The sequence below is a fragment of the Mauremys reevesii genome, linkage group 8 (assembly GCF_016161935.1).
Source record: "Mauremys reevesii isolate NIE-2019 linkage group 8, ASM1616193v1, whole genome shotgun sequence".
Lineage (NCBI taxonomy): Eukaryota > Metazoa > Chordata > Testudines > Geoemydidae > Mauremys > Mauremys reevesii.
The window spans coordinates 18040695-18053312 of NC_052630.1; the positions used below are offsets into that span (position 1 = coordinate 18040695).

Consider the following 12618-nt stretch of genomic DNA (forward strand, 5'->3'; position numbering starts at 1 on the left):
GCCACTGTCGGAAGACAGGATACTGGGCTAGATGGACCCAGTATGGCTGCTCTTATGTTTTTATGTTTCTGACCAAGCTCAATCCCACAAGATGGCCTCAGCTCCCAAGCCCTATTGGCTTCAGTAGGAGTCAGTCACAGAATTGGGCCCTTTTAACAATTTGGTATAAATGTATTGTAATAATCGCAACAAAAAATCAACCAACCAACCACAATTTTAAATTGTTTATATTCAAAACAGCCATAGTCAGTGAAACACTCTGCCAAAAGCTTGAAAAGCTTTTATTCAGACCAAAGATCAGAGTGTTTGTTTTTGACATTGGCAGCATTTCACATGATCTGCTGAAGACAATGACTCCGTTATATCTTTTCAAACTCAGCCCTGTAGCCTCGGAGAAGGAAACTTCCTTCATGATTCAGTTTTTAAACAAATCTCATGTCTTGTGACTTTGAGGGTTCTTCAGAGCGAGAATAGATTATCCCATTGTTTTTTCTGCATTGTTTATTAACAAACGAGCATCTAATGGCCCAGATCACTCAACAGCAGATAAACTGTTTTGTTTTTTTTCAAAATGCTGGGCTGGAGTAAATGGATATATCTCCATTGGAGTCAGTGGTGTTACACCAGCTGAGGACTGACCCACTGAGGAACCCTGCTCCCTGCTGTGGAATAACATACCCATGAGGATCGATCAGAGGCATTTGCAAGCAGATCTGCTGTCTGAAGCTCACCAAAGTTGAGCTCTGTGGGACCAGCAAAGGAAAAGATTTCGGAGGCGGCCCATCCTGGTAGGTTTAAACCACAAGTAGCAGACATTGGAGTGATCAGTCACCACACTATGTGACAGTACTACTACTTGATTGAGATACCAGGTGTGTGTCGAGGGAGAGGTGTGGCTGGGAGTCGGGGAGCATTAGAATCAACTCCTGGATCTTGTCTTATTCTTCAGGCAGCACAGGGTTAGCCCCAGTGACAAGTATAGCTTTGGACAACATTGACCCCTTGTGGCCAGTGAGAGAATAGCATTGTCAAATTCTGAAAGACTGGATGAGATCTCCAGGAGTGGACGAATAACAAAATCAACATAAGATAGGACCTTTGTTCATAGCTACCGACTATGTGGGTGCTCCGGGGTCAGAGCACCCATGAGAAAAAAAATTGTGGGTTCTCAGCACCCACTGGCAGCCCCAAGGATCAGCTCCCCCCGACCCCACAGCCCTCCTGCCTGTCACAATCAGCTGTTCAGTGGTGTGCCAGAGGTGCTGGGGGGAAGGGAGAGGAGCTGGGGCAGGAAGAGGTGGCGGGAGGGGCAGGAGGAGGGCAGGAAGGGGTGGATGTGGAATCTTGGTGGAAGGGGTGAGGGGGTGTGGGGCCTGGGGCGGAGGGGGGGTGTTGAGCACCCCTCAGGAACTCAGGAAGATGGCACCTCTGCCTTTGTAGCTCAGGGAGGAGAATTACGAGGGGCTGAATGAAGGACTCATCTAGACACAGGTTAACGTTCTTAAAATTGGTTAGGTAAATCTATCTCTCTGCTCTTCATGTCAGAGGTGGGAAGCAGGGCCAGCTCTAGCCACCAGCATCCCAAGCATATGCTTTGGGTGGCACTTTCAAGGGGCGGCACGGCACTCCAGCCCCTTTTTTGTTTTGTTTTGTTTTTGCTTGGGGCAGCAAAAAACCTGGAGCCGGCCCTGCTGGGGAGCATTCAAAACTCCAACTTCATTGGAAATTGAAAATGCTGAGCATGTCTGAAAAATCAGGCCTTTAGGGCAGTAGGAGGAGGTGGCAGGTTTTCGGCAATACGCTTAAAAATACCCAGATATTTGGAAGAAATAGCACATTAAACATCCATGACCCAACAATTGTGCTAAATGGGTTCAGTCTTGCAAGACCTGGAATTCCAGGATCGTCTTGTTTTACAGCATTTGAAATTTTTTAAAACACAGCAACTTAATTTTGGGCCTAGTCCTGAAAATCATAGACTTTAAGGTCAGAAGGGACCATTAGGATCATCTAATCCAGGGGTCAGCAACCTTTCAGAAGTGGTGTGCTGAGTCTTCATTTATTCACTTTAATTTAAGGTTTCGGCTGCCGGTAATACATTTTAATGTTTTTTAGAAGGTCTCTCTCTCTAAGTCTATATATTATATAACTAAACTATTGTTGTATTGTAAAATAAACAAGGTTTTCAAAATGTTTAAGAAGCTTTATTTAAAATTAAATTAAAATGTTGATCTTACACTGCCGGCCCACTGAGCCCACTGCTGGTCTGGGGTTCTGTTCACCTAGGCCGGCAGCGGGCTGTGCAGGGCCAGCGGCCGGGACCCCAGACCGGCAGTGGGATGTGCCGCTCAGCCCACCACCGCTCAGGGGTTCCATCTGCTGTCTCCTGCCAGCCAGGATCCCGGCTGCCGGACCTGCTTAGCCCGCTGCTGGTCTGGGGTCCCGGCCCTGCCCACATACAGTGGGTACCTGCCTTCTCCCTGGTTCTGGCCCATTCTCTTCTTCTCTCTGCACTGAGCTGAGGGTGGGAGTGCACTGAGCACAGGGCTGGGGGTGAAGGGTCTGGCCAGGAGCTAGAATGAGGGAGGGGGCTCAGGGTTGGGGCAGGAGGTTTGGGTGTGGGGCACTTACCAGGGCAGCTCCCATTTGGTGCAAGAGGTGCAGGTGGGAATGTGGGAGGGGGGTGCAGGAGCTCCCGTTTGATGCTCAGGGTGGGGGTGAGGATGTGGGGGGGTGCAAGAGTCAGGATGTGGGGGATGTATGGAGTGTGGGGGGGCTGGGGATGTGAGGGGGTGCAAGAGTCAGGGCAGAGGGCTGGGGGCATGGGAGGGGGGTGCAGGTGTCCGGGCAGGGGGGCTGGTATGTGTGGGAGTGCCAGAGTCAGGGCTGGGGTTGTGGGGGGGGTTTGAAGGAGTCAAGCAGAAGTCTGGGTGTGTACGAGGGGGTACAGGGCTCAGGGCAGGGGCCTGGGGGGGTGCAGGGTTGTGGGGCTCAGAGGGCTGGGTGTGTGTGAAGAGGGGTTAGGACAGAGGCCTGGGGTGTGTGTGTGGGGGGGTCAGGGCAGGAGGCTGGAGGGGATATTCCCCTATTCCACCACCCCCCTTCCCCAAGGCCCTGCTCCCACTTCTTCTCTGCTGGGAGCAGCGAGCACACTGACTCTGCTCCTTCTCGACCCCCTCCCTCGCAAGGGCCATCAGCTGATCGGCCGGCCAGGAGGGAGGGACCCAGCACACTACGGGAAGAGGCAGGGGAGCCAGCAGGACCAAGTTTCTGCCCCTTGCCCCCTGCCCCTGCGGGGGAGGGGGTGGAGGGCGGAGAAGAGCAGGATGGGCCGGGACGGGCAGGATTTTTAATGACACGCTGCTGCCTGCTGGGACTCCGGCAGGCAGCAGCGTGCTATTAAAAATCGGCTAGCATGCCGTCTTTGGCACATGTGCCATAGGGTGCCGACTCCTGGTCTAGTCTGACCTGCACAGCGCAGGCCACAGAATCTCACCCATCCACTCCTGTAACAAACCCCTAACCTATGTCTGAGCTACTGAAGTCCTCAAATCGTGGTTTAAAGACTTCAAGGTGCAGAGAATTCTCCAGCAAGTGACCCATGTCCCATGTTGCAGAGGAAGGCGAACCCCAACCCCCCAGAGCCTCTGCCAATCTGCTCTGGAGGAAAATTCCTTCCCGACTCCAAATATGGTGATCAGCTAAATCCCTGAGCATGTGGGCAAAACTCACCAGCCAGACACTCAGGAAAGAATTCTTTGTAGTAACTCAGATCTCACCCTATCTAACATCCCATCACAGGCTGCAGTTCGCCACCTCCAGGCCAATGGGGGCTGCAGGAAGTGGCGTGGGCCGAGGGATGTGCTGGCCACCCTTTCTCCATTGTCCTGGAGCGGTGAACCGCAGCCAGTGGGAGCCGCGATCGGCCGAACCTGCGAACGCGGCAGGTAAACAAACTGGCCTGGCCCGCCAGGGGCTTTCCCTGAACAAGCGGTGGCCCTAGTTTGAGAACCACTGATCTATAGCAGCAGCATGATCCTGAATGTTCAGCCCCTACACAGGGCCTGCAGGATTCATTTCACTAATCATTATAACAGCCACCTTTCAGCTGAAATGTGCCAGCTGTTTAACAGCATGGATCAACCCTTATGCAAGCAATTAGGGCAGGAGGTGATGGATACTGTATTCCACTGAATCTGCAGAGATGGTTTGACATGGGATAGTTGCCTGATTTGAACAAGACACTGAAGTTAATACCCCTACCTGTTGCAAAAGAGTCATGAGATCTTTAATGACCACTGGGGTCAAGACCTTGTTTTTGCTCTCTCTTCCCTCTGGACTCTGCTCCTTTCCTCCATGGAGAAGGAAAGAGATCATGTGGCAAACAATGTTGATCTGGTTTTTAAATAACTGATCAAAATACAGGAGTAAGACATAGAAACTATTTTAAAAGTAAAGTTTTCTGAAATTTATTTCATTGGCATCACTGCCTTGTCTCCACTAGGGGGCACGAGAGATCTCCAGAAAGGCTTCAGCATCGCTCCTTCTGCCTTTAAATTCTTTGAAATAAGGTAAGAACCTAAAAGCAAATCTCTATTTTCTGTTTAGTGGTTGGTGTTCTCATTAGTACTGTTCCCTTCCTTACAGTATTGCTTCCTCTTTGTAGGGAGTTTTAAATAGAGGCAACGTGGTCTAATGGCTAAGGGCATTGCTGCTCTAGGGGACCTGGGTTCCATTCCCAGCTCTGCCACTGACCTGCTGCAGGGCCTTGAGCAAGTCACTTCCCTTCTTGGTGTCTTTGCTTTGTCTATAGAGGCAGTAAGCTCTTTGGGGCAGGGACTGTCGTTGGCACAGTGCCAAGCACGATGGGCCTGTAGGTGCTACTGTGGGTCAGATGTTATTGTTTCTGCCTCCATTTTCTTACCACTTTTTGGGCATGTTTTCCAAGTACCGTTTGGTTTGTATTTTGAGGTCAGTGGGCGTTTGGGCAGGGCCAGGACTGTGACTGAGGCAGTATGGGTAGCAGTGCCAGGACTGTGACTGAGGCAGTATGGGTAGCAGTGCCAGGATTGTGACTGAGGCAGTATGGGTAGCAGTGCCATTATAAAACACCTACTGAGGGGCCTCTTCCATCAGCAGCTCCTTTACCAGAGCCCAGGCTGTGACAGGATTAGGGGTCAGTTCTGACTATCTGCTACACATGAAAGACCAGAGCCTGTCTCCACTGCCTGGCCGAATAGCCAAGCTGGGCAAATGTGTGGCGGGGGAGTGGGGTAGGATAGGAGGATCACTGAGGATAATGGAGGATACAGATCATTACCCTGGCCTGTCCATGCCCTAAACCCAACCCACCACACCCCTGACACACTGTCAGCAGAGGGTGCTTGATGGTAACAGTGAGTTAAGTAACTGCTTGACCTCTGCTGTGCTGGGGCTAGTCTTTTGGTGCAGAAAGTCGTGGGTTCTGTTCCCACTGACGAGTTCCTCCAGACAGGATCGTCTAGTACATCGAGTCAACTACTTTGGGGTAAAGCCCCTCAGAGAAACTTGAATTTTCATTTTTTTCCAATAAGAAATAAGAATACATTTTTCATGAATGTTTTTGTGCAATAGGAGACCCTTGGTTTCAGTCAGAGGGAAAGATTTCCAAGAGCACCTAATGACTCAGGTGTCTAAGTCCCAAATTTCAAAAGTGATGTGGACGTTTTGGCTCCTAAGTCCCTTAGGGTATGTCTACACTGCAGCAGGAACAGGCCTCCAAGCCCAGGTAGACAGACTTGGGCGGTCAGGGCTCACGCTAGCATGCTGAAGATAGCGGTTGAGACATGGCCGCTCAGGCTGCCGCTCTGGTTCTCAAGACCACCTGGTCTCCTAGAGAGCCTGGGCTGCAGCATCTACACAGCTACTTTTAGCATGCTAGCTCAAGCCCCACCGGTGTGTGTCTGTCTGGGCTGGGCGGCTCACTCCCAGCTGCAGCGTAGACATACCCTTAAGCAGTTGTCAAAATTTTACTCTACCTCTACTTTGGAGCCTTTGAACACAGTGGGATGAGTCTGGTGTATCCCTGTAGACAGGCATCCTTATCTCTGGGGTGCCCTTGTGTGCCCAGACACATCATTGCAGGGGACTTGGCCTCCAATATTCTCTCTGACAGCCGCCTGCTCTGCCCGTCTCTTCTCTGAACTCCCTTCCCACGTCTGCTGCGGCTCAGCCCTCTGGCCAAGTCATGCACTGTTCAGTCCCCTTCTAGGGTTAACTAAAGGTCCAGCTCCACGGCCAAGTTCAAAATCAAATACTCCAAACTAGTAATTCTTCTGTCCCTCAGACTCCTCCAATATCCTCTGTTCCTTCTCCAGCTGGATTCCTCTGCAGCCTCCCTTCCCCAGGGATTCTGACAGCTTTGCTCATGGATACCCTGCTGCAGTGCTTCTCATAACTGCCAGCTCTTCTGGCCCATCTGGGCTTTTCTTCCCCTCATAGGTCCCAGCTCCTGGCTCCTCACACAGGAACCTACTCTGCTTCCTGTGGGTATCAGCCTGTCTCTTCCCAGAGGGGCACTCCCGTTTTCCCTCCCTTCAGAGTTGCCTCCTCTTTGCTTGCGTCTCAGCTCTATTTAAAGTCTAGCCCCACCTCTTCTGTCCAGGAGGCAGTTAATCAATCACACTCTGGGTGCGGGGCATGACTAATTGGGGTCAGTTTCTAATTAAGCCCCATTACACGCAGCTGGGGTCACTAATTAGCTCTTAGTTATCAGCTCATGAGAGAGGCTGAGGGTTAGTTTCTAGGTCATGGGCAAGGCCGAGCCAGCTTGCCTCAAAGGGCCAGCCAGCCCATGACAGTCCTATTCCCTAGTGAACAGAGCTGTACCTGGTACACGTGCCTGCTGCCCACATAGGCTGGGCTGGCAGAGGTCGCATGGGATTGTGGAACTATATGAGGAGAGCTGCCTTTTCTGGTGTTCTGGCTGCAGGCCTGGCCAGTGGCCTTGTTTTAATAGTTGGTTGATGTTGTTTTACGAGACCACAAGAGCTGCAGTGAACAAACCTGGATCAATATTTATTTATTTTTGATTTACGAGAACAAACAAGACTCCATCCTGGTGTGGCTTTATGCCCCAAATTCTTCATAGTAATATTATTATGATATGATTATGGCATAACTATGATGTATTTTATGTAAGATATCATTGAAAAGGTTATGATTCACTGAATATAATTGTCCTATTTGTATGCATGTATCATTTTGGTATCTGACGTTAGGAATATTGTCTATGCATCTATTACAAATGTGTTTATACCTGGGGAACACCCACTAGACAGAATGCAATCAGTCTAGATGGTTGTCTGGAAAGGGTCATTAGGGAGAACAATAGGTCTTAGAAGATGCTAATATCCCACCAGGGAGTCTTCCTGAGGACAGTACAAACAGCTTCTATGGCCCTACAGAGACATGTGACCAAGTCACCTGGTACTGGACTCCATCACAGAATACCAATGTTTTTCCACTGAAAAATGTGGGAACTAAAAAGTTGGAGACAAAGGGTTCCTGCCATATGCAAAAGCTATTTAAGGCAGGGGAGTGACATCATTGTGGTTCTTCACTGACTTCCCAGCCAAAGGAGATACCTGGAAACACCTGAGGAACAAGGATTGAACTGGGGGAGAAGGGTTGAACCCCGGCTAGAGGAATTTCTAGCCTGTGAAAGGTCTATCTGGGGGTTTAAGCTGAAAGCAAGTGCAGCTTGCCCTCAAGAATCTCTGCAAACTGCCTAAGCCAACAGTTAGGGTGAGAATTTGCAGGGGAGTCGAGTCACAGTTCCACCTTCTGTTCCTTTCTCCCTGCCCTGTTGGTGGTGAGCTGCCCCTGGTGAGTGAAGAAGGGACAAAGTGGTAACAGGAGTGCAGGGGGCTGCAGTTTTGGCCTGCCCATGTGCAGTCTCTTACTCCCTTCCCGCCCATTGCACAGTTGTGTAAAGTGGGGAGGCATGATGCTCCCAGTTGCGAAAAAATCTGCACCATGTGCCGTGAGTGGGATCTCATTTTGGCGTCAGTAGTGGGTGGAGCTTTCTTGGATTGGAGACTGTACCAGCACATGCAGTCTGACCCCTGAGAGGAAGGATAAGCCAGTGGCTAGGGCATTAGCCAGAAACCTGGGTTCAATTCCCTGCTCTGCCAGAGATGTCTGTGTGACCTTGGGCAAGCCACTTTGCCTTTCTGTGCCTCTGTTCCCATCTGTAAGATGGGGATAATAGCACTGCCCTACCTTGTGGGGGGGGGGGGTTGTGAGGAAAATATGTTAAAGGTTGTGAGATGCTCAGATACCAGGATGATGAGGGCCATATAGGAAACATTACAACAGCCATAGCAGACAGGCATTCTCAGCTCGCTTCAAAGACACATGGATAGGAAGGCAACTCAGCACTTCTTCTGTGAGGCGAAGGCACTATATTATTAGTGCAGCAATTTATTATTTGTATTCATTAGTATTGGAAGTGCCATGGTGTGTCTGCTTCTTGACTGGAATCTTTAACATAGGGGTTTAGCTGGACAGTTAGGAAAAAGATGGGTAAATTGGGCTTGATCCTGCATGGTGCTGAACACTTTGGCTGTGATCCAGCAAAGCAGTTAAGCATCTGCTTAACTCTAAATTTATAAATCATCCCATTGAAGGCAATGGGGATTACCCACATCCTTGAAGTTAAGCATGTATTTAAGAGCTTTGCTGGATTGAACCTATGGTGCTCAGCACTTTGCAGGAGCGAGCCCTTTCTGCAGAGAGGAAAGCAGGGGGCAATTGCCTGTTTTGCAAAGAGTGCATGGGGCAGAGAATTCAGCCTAGGTCACTGATCCTGTCCGCTCCTCCCCACATGTGATTTTAAATCAGTAGCAGAATGCATAACCTCACTTATATTTCTAAAAAATAATTTTCTAAAGCACTGTTCCAGACAAAGACAGTCCTGTTTCCATCACAAGCTGGGGGTGGGGGAACCCTGCCTAGAAGTAGCAGAGTGATCGGAAAAGATTGTCTTTGCCCTTGACCTGTGAAATGTCTTATTATGGGATCTCTGAAAAGTGCTGATCTGTTAAGTGTTTAAGTGACACAATGTGCCTTCGATGCTTCTGCAGTTGGAGAACCAGTGCCAATCTGATCAGCATTAACTACAGTGGCAGAGGTTTGCCACATCCTAGAGCTATCACTTTGCCTTACCTCACTAATAACACTCCCCACTTATTCCACTCTCCCCCCTCCCACCTTCCTTCCTCCCTTGTGTCAGTGTGTGCATGCATTTGCATGTCTTTCCCTCCTGCTCTCTGGTGTATTTCACCTCTTGTGACTGCTGCAGGCTCCTCCTGCAATCTGCAAAAGGAAACTTCCCTGCAATAGGCTTGGCTCTTCCTCTCTGATCCCAAGTCCACTTGCCTCAAACCAAGACTCCCCAGAAAGGAAACTTAGCTCCAACCCTTCCCCCCATCTATCCAAACTGCATAGCAGTGCAGTGCCCACAGCTGTTATTTTTCCTGAGCTGCAGCTTCAGGTTGTTGCTGCCCTACTCCTGGCTACTATTTCAGTCTCTTTGCTGCTTTTTCCCCTCTCGCAAGGTAGGTGGTTTCTTTTGTTTGACTCCCTAAGATCTCCGACTAGTAACTGCATCATCCCCTTACTGATCTGCTTTCAGCATGATTTTAAGTCCTCTGGCTGGGCGGCGACTGTCATAGTTGGCTAGTGCTTTGAATGTTTACATTTTGCGGGCAATTAGTCACTTTCTGGAATAGGGCAGATGTCTCAAAGCGTGGAAGCTGCAAAGGAAGAATGCTAAAGGAACAACGGCTCACTATCAGAAGCAAAGATGATTCAAAGTAAAGTCTGTTCCCTTCTGAACTTTCTTCTCTGTGACTAAGTGTTTGCAAGGGGGCTCAGAATACTGTGTGATTTCTTTGGGGAAGGAATTTAGGGTAGTCAGTGGTCAATGTAGTCCTGTATCCCTGCTGTGGTAGTGTCCAGTACCGGATGCTTCAGAGGAACATTTAAAAAAAACAAACCATTTGGTAATTAGATGATAATATACCCCTGGGGAAGTTTTCTTCTACCCCCATGCACAGTGGTTGGCTTATGTTCTGATGGATGTGTGTTTATAACTTTTTGTGAATGACTGTTCTAGCTAGTGTAATTGTGACTATTCTTATTATACAGATACATCTCTAAACCTGTTCTTAATCCTACGGGGCTCTTGCTCCATTGTAAAGGATGTGCTGCTTGCACTGTGAGATTAAACCCCTTGAGGCAATTGTTAAATAGCTGTGCCTTTTCTTTTTCTTTTAATGGCTGCGGATAAAATAGCTGGTTTTAAAGAAAACAAAGGAGACACAACAATGAGTCTGCAGGTGCTTTGATGTCAACCCTCCCCCTCCCGTCCCAATCTAAGTGAGGGCTTCCCATCCCTATAAACCTGCTGATGACCAGTGCTACTCTTAACAAGGCATAGGGTGCACTGGTCATTAGAGCCTTTGCCATTCTGTTAATGGAACGGTGAATGATTCGATTATGAAGGCTAATGCTAACCTAAAGTATTAACATAGCACTAGCTCTAGGGAAAGACCAGTGGCCAATTTTCACCCTTAAGCGATGCTTGGCAAATTTAAAAAGGGAAACATCAAAAAGTGCAGACGGATTATCGTCTCACTGGATGGCTTATTTAAAATAAATTACAGCCAAGTCTCCCATTTTACCCCAAACATCCTCTCTGAAGCCAGCTTAACTGAAACCATGACCTGTGTCCCTCTGGATAGGTCCTGTGTCGAGGTATTGCCAAGATGTAAATAAAAAAGCTATGAACTCCAGTACAACAAGGACTCATAAAGGATATGGCAACCGACCCTAACAGTTGCTGATGGCTTTGCTATAATGTGAAGGCACCACGACGGGATCCTGTTTTATGGCCATTGTCACAACATACTGTCGCACAGGCTGCGTTTTGAGTTTATTAGTAGACGTGAAGTACCTATCCTCACTGCAGCCTTTTGCTGTAGTAAGAGCAAAGCATCCTTCTGATGTGTTCTTGTTTGCTCAGAGTAAGTTCTGTAGCTGGAAAAGAATTGCCCTTGGGGTTATGTTAAAGGTCTGGAGTGAGTCCTCAGCCTGTTCAGCTTAAAGGCAGCAGCAGAAATCATGCTCTGATTTGTTTTATTATTGGAGATGTTTTCAGCCCTGTGAAATGAGCACTTGGGGTTCAGGTTTTTTTTAATAGTTTGCATCATTTTTAGCTTTTTGTAAAAAGCAAACTTTCTCACTCTTTGCTAGTGAAAGTGAGCTCTGAGTGAGAGCTCAATTGTAGCAGTTCAGATGAATTGCCATTAGCTTGAGTTTATAAAGTGCTCTGGAGATGGGATGCATTGTGGGCCTGATTCTGCATGGTGCGGGCATCCCCTGTTAGGTACTGAGTGCTCTCAACTCCTGTTAACATCATGGGGAAGTGAGGATGCTGAGCCTCTCTTACTGCTACTCAGCACCTCACAGGATTAGCCTCTCCTAAATTGCTGATGGTGATTAGGTTATAGTAATACAGGATCAGTGATGAATGCATGTCCTATGCTGTAATAATTTTACTTCAGAAAAGGAAATAAAATGTATTTTAGAAAAAGTATTATTAACAGCCAGATTTTGTTACCCTTACTGACATTAAATGGTACCTTTCTTAGCAAGTCATCCTGTGGAAGCCAGTGAGATTACTCATGGAGTAAAGCACTCTTTGACATGAGTAAGGTTATGGGAATCTGGCTTTAAGGTCAAAGATGAACCCAAATCAAATCTCCTGCTACAAAGGGGAGGAGTGGGTTGGAATCCAATTGCAAATCCAGGTCTGAATTGCACAAATCGCCAGTTTCTATAGAATGGGCTGAATCCATCCCCTAGAACTGCCATCTCCCACCCCGAACTTCAGAGTGTTAGAAATCCCAAACCAAACTGAGTGGCTTGGGCCCATTTTATTCAGCTCTCAAGTTGGGAGAGTCTTAAACACGTGCTTAACTTTTGACTTCAAGGGGACTTCAGCACATTCTTAGCGTTAACCTTTCCTGACTCAGGTCTGAGGCTGGCTGTGAGTTTGTGCTATTGCATTTCTAAGCTTTGGAAACAAAAACAAAAGTTAGCGAGAAGAAGCTAGAGAGTGAAGCCGCAGGGAAAATGGAAGCGCGCAGGAAAGAGGATGGGATGGTGAGAGGTGAGCTAGCGTATTTGTTTATGTGAGAGAGAACTCTCAGTCAGGAGGGAGTCATAAGCTTAGTCAGAGGAGACAGACCACATGGATCAAGGTCATAGGAGCTAGTTGCCCTTCTTTCTGTGTTTCAAATATCTTTATTGATTGAAGATGAATAAAACAAGATGCTCTGCCACAATCAAGCTCCACTCATGAAGCCAGTCTTGGAAAGAAACCTCCTCTGTGTTTCTCTTTCCCTGTTTGCTGTAGCATTCATCTCACTCTGTTCTGTAGTCTGCTTTCCAAGCTGCATATGATCAGCACCCTCTTCCCACCTTGTTGGGTCTGCTCCTGCACCACAGCGCTGCCTGGCTCTGCTCAGTTTTCTGCCATGATCCCTGGATAATGAAGATGTCACATTTTCC

The 12618-nt window shown here is 48.3% G+C and overlaps 1 protein-coding gene across 6 annotated transcripts in view; it reads left to right on the forward strand.

The window, feature by feature from the left end:
* The first annotated feature begins 623 nt into the window (after nucleotides 1-623).
* The window catches only part of STK32A (serine/threonine kinase 32A), a 96988-nt gene continuing 84993 nt past the window's right edge, over nucleotides 624-12618 (forward strand). For 4 of the 6 annotated variants that reach the window (XM_039486736.1, XM_039486732.1, XM_039486735.1 and 1 more), the window contains exon 1: nucleotides 9168-9599. The gene's annotated coding sequence lies outside the window, so the exon portion shown is untranslated. Of the gene's footprint in view, nucleotides 789-3906; nucleotides 3948-4504; nucleotides 4572-9167; nucleotides 9600-12618 lie in introns of those variants that run through there. The other 2 variants (XM_039486734.1, XM_039486733.1) reach the window with 2 other exon arrangements.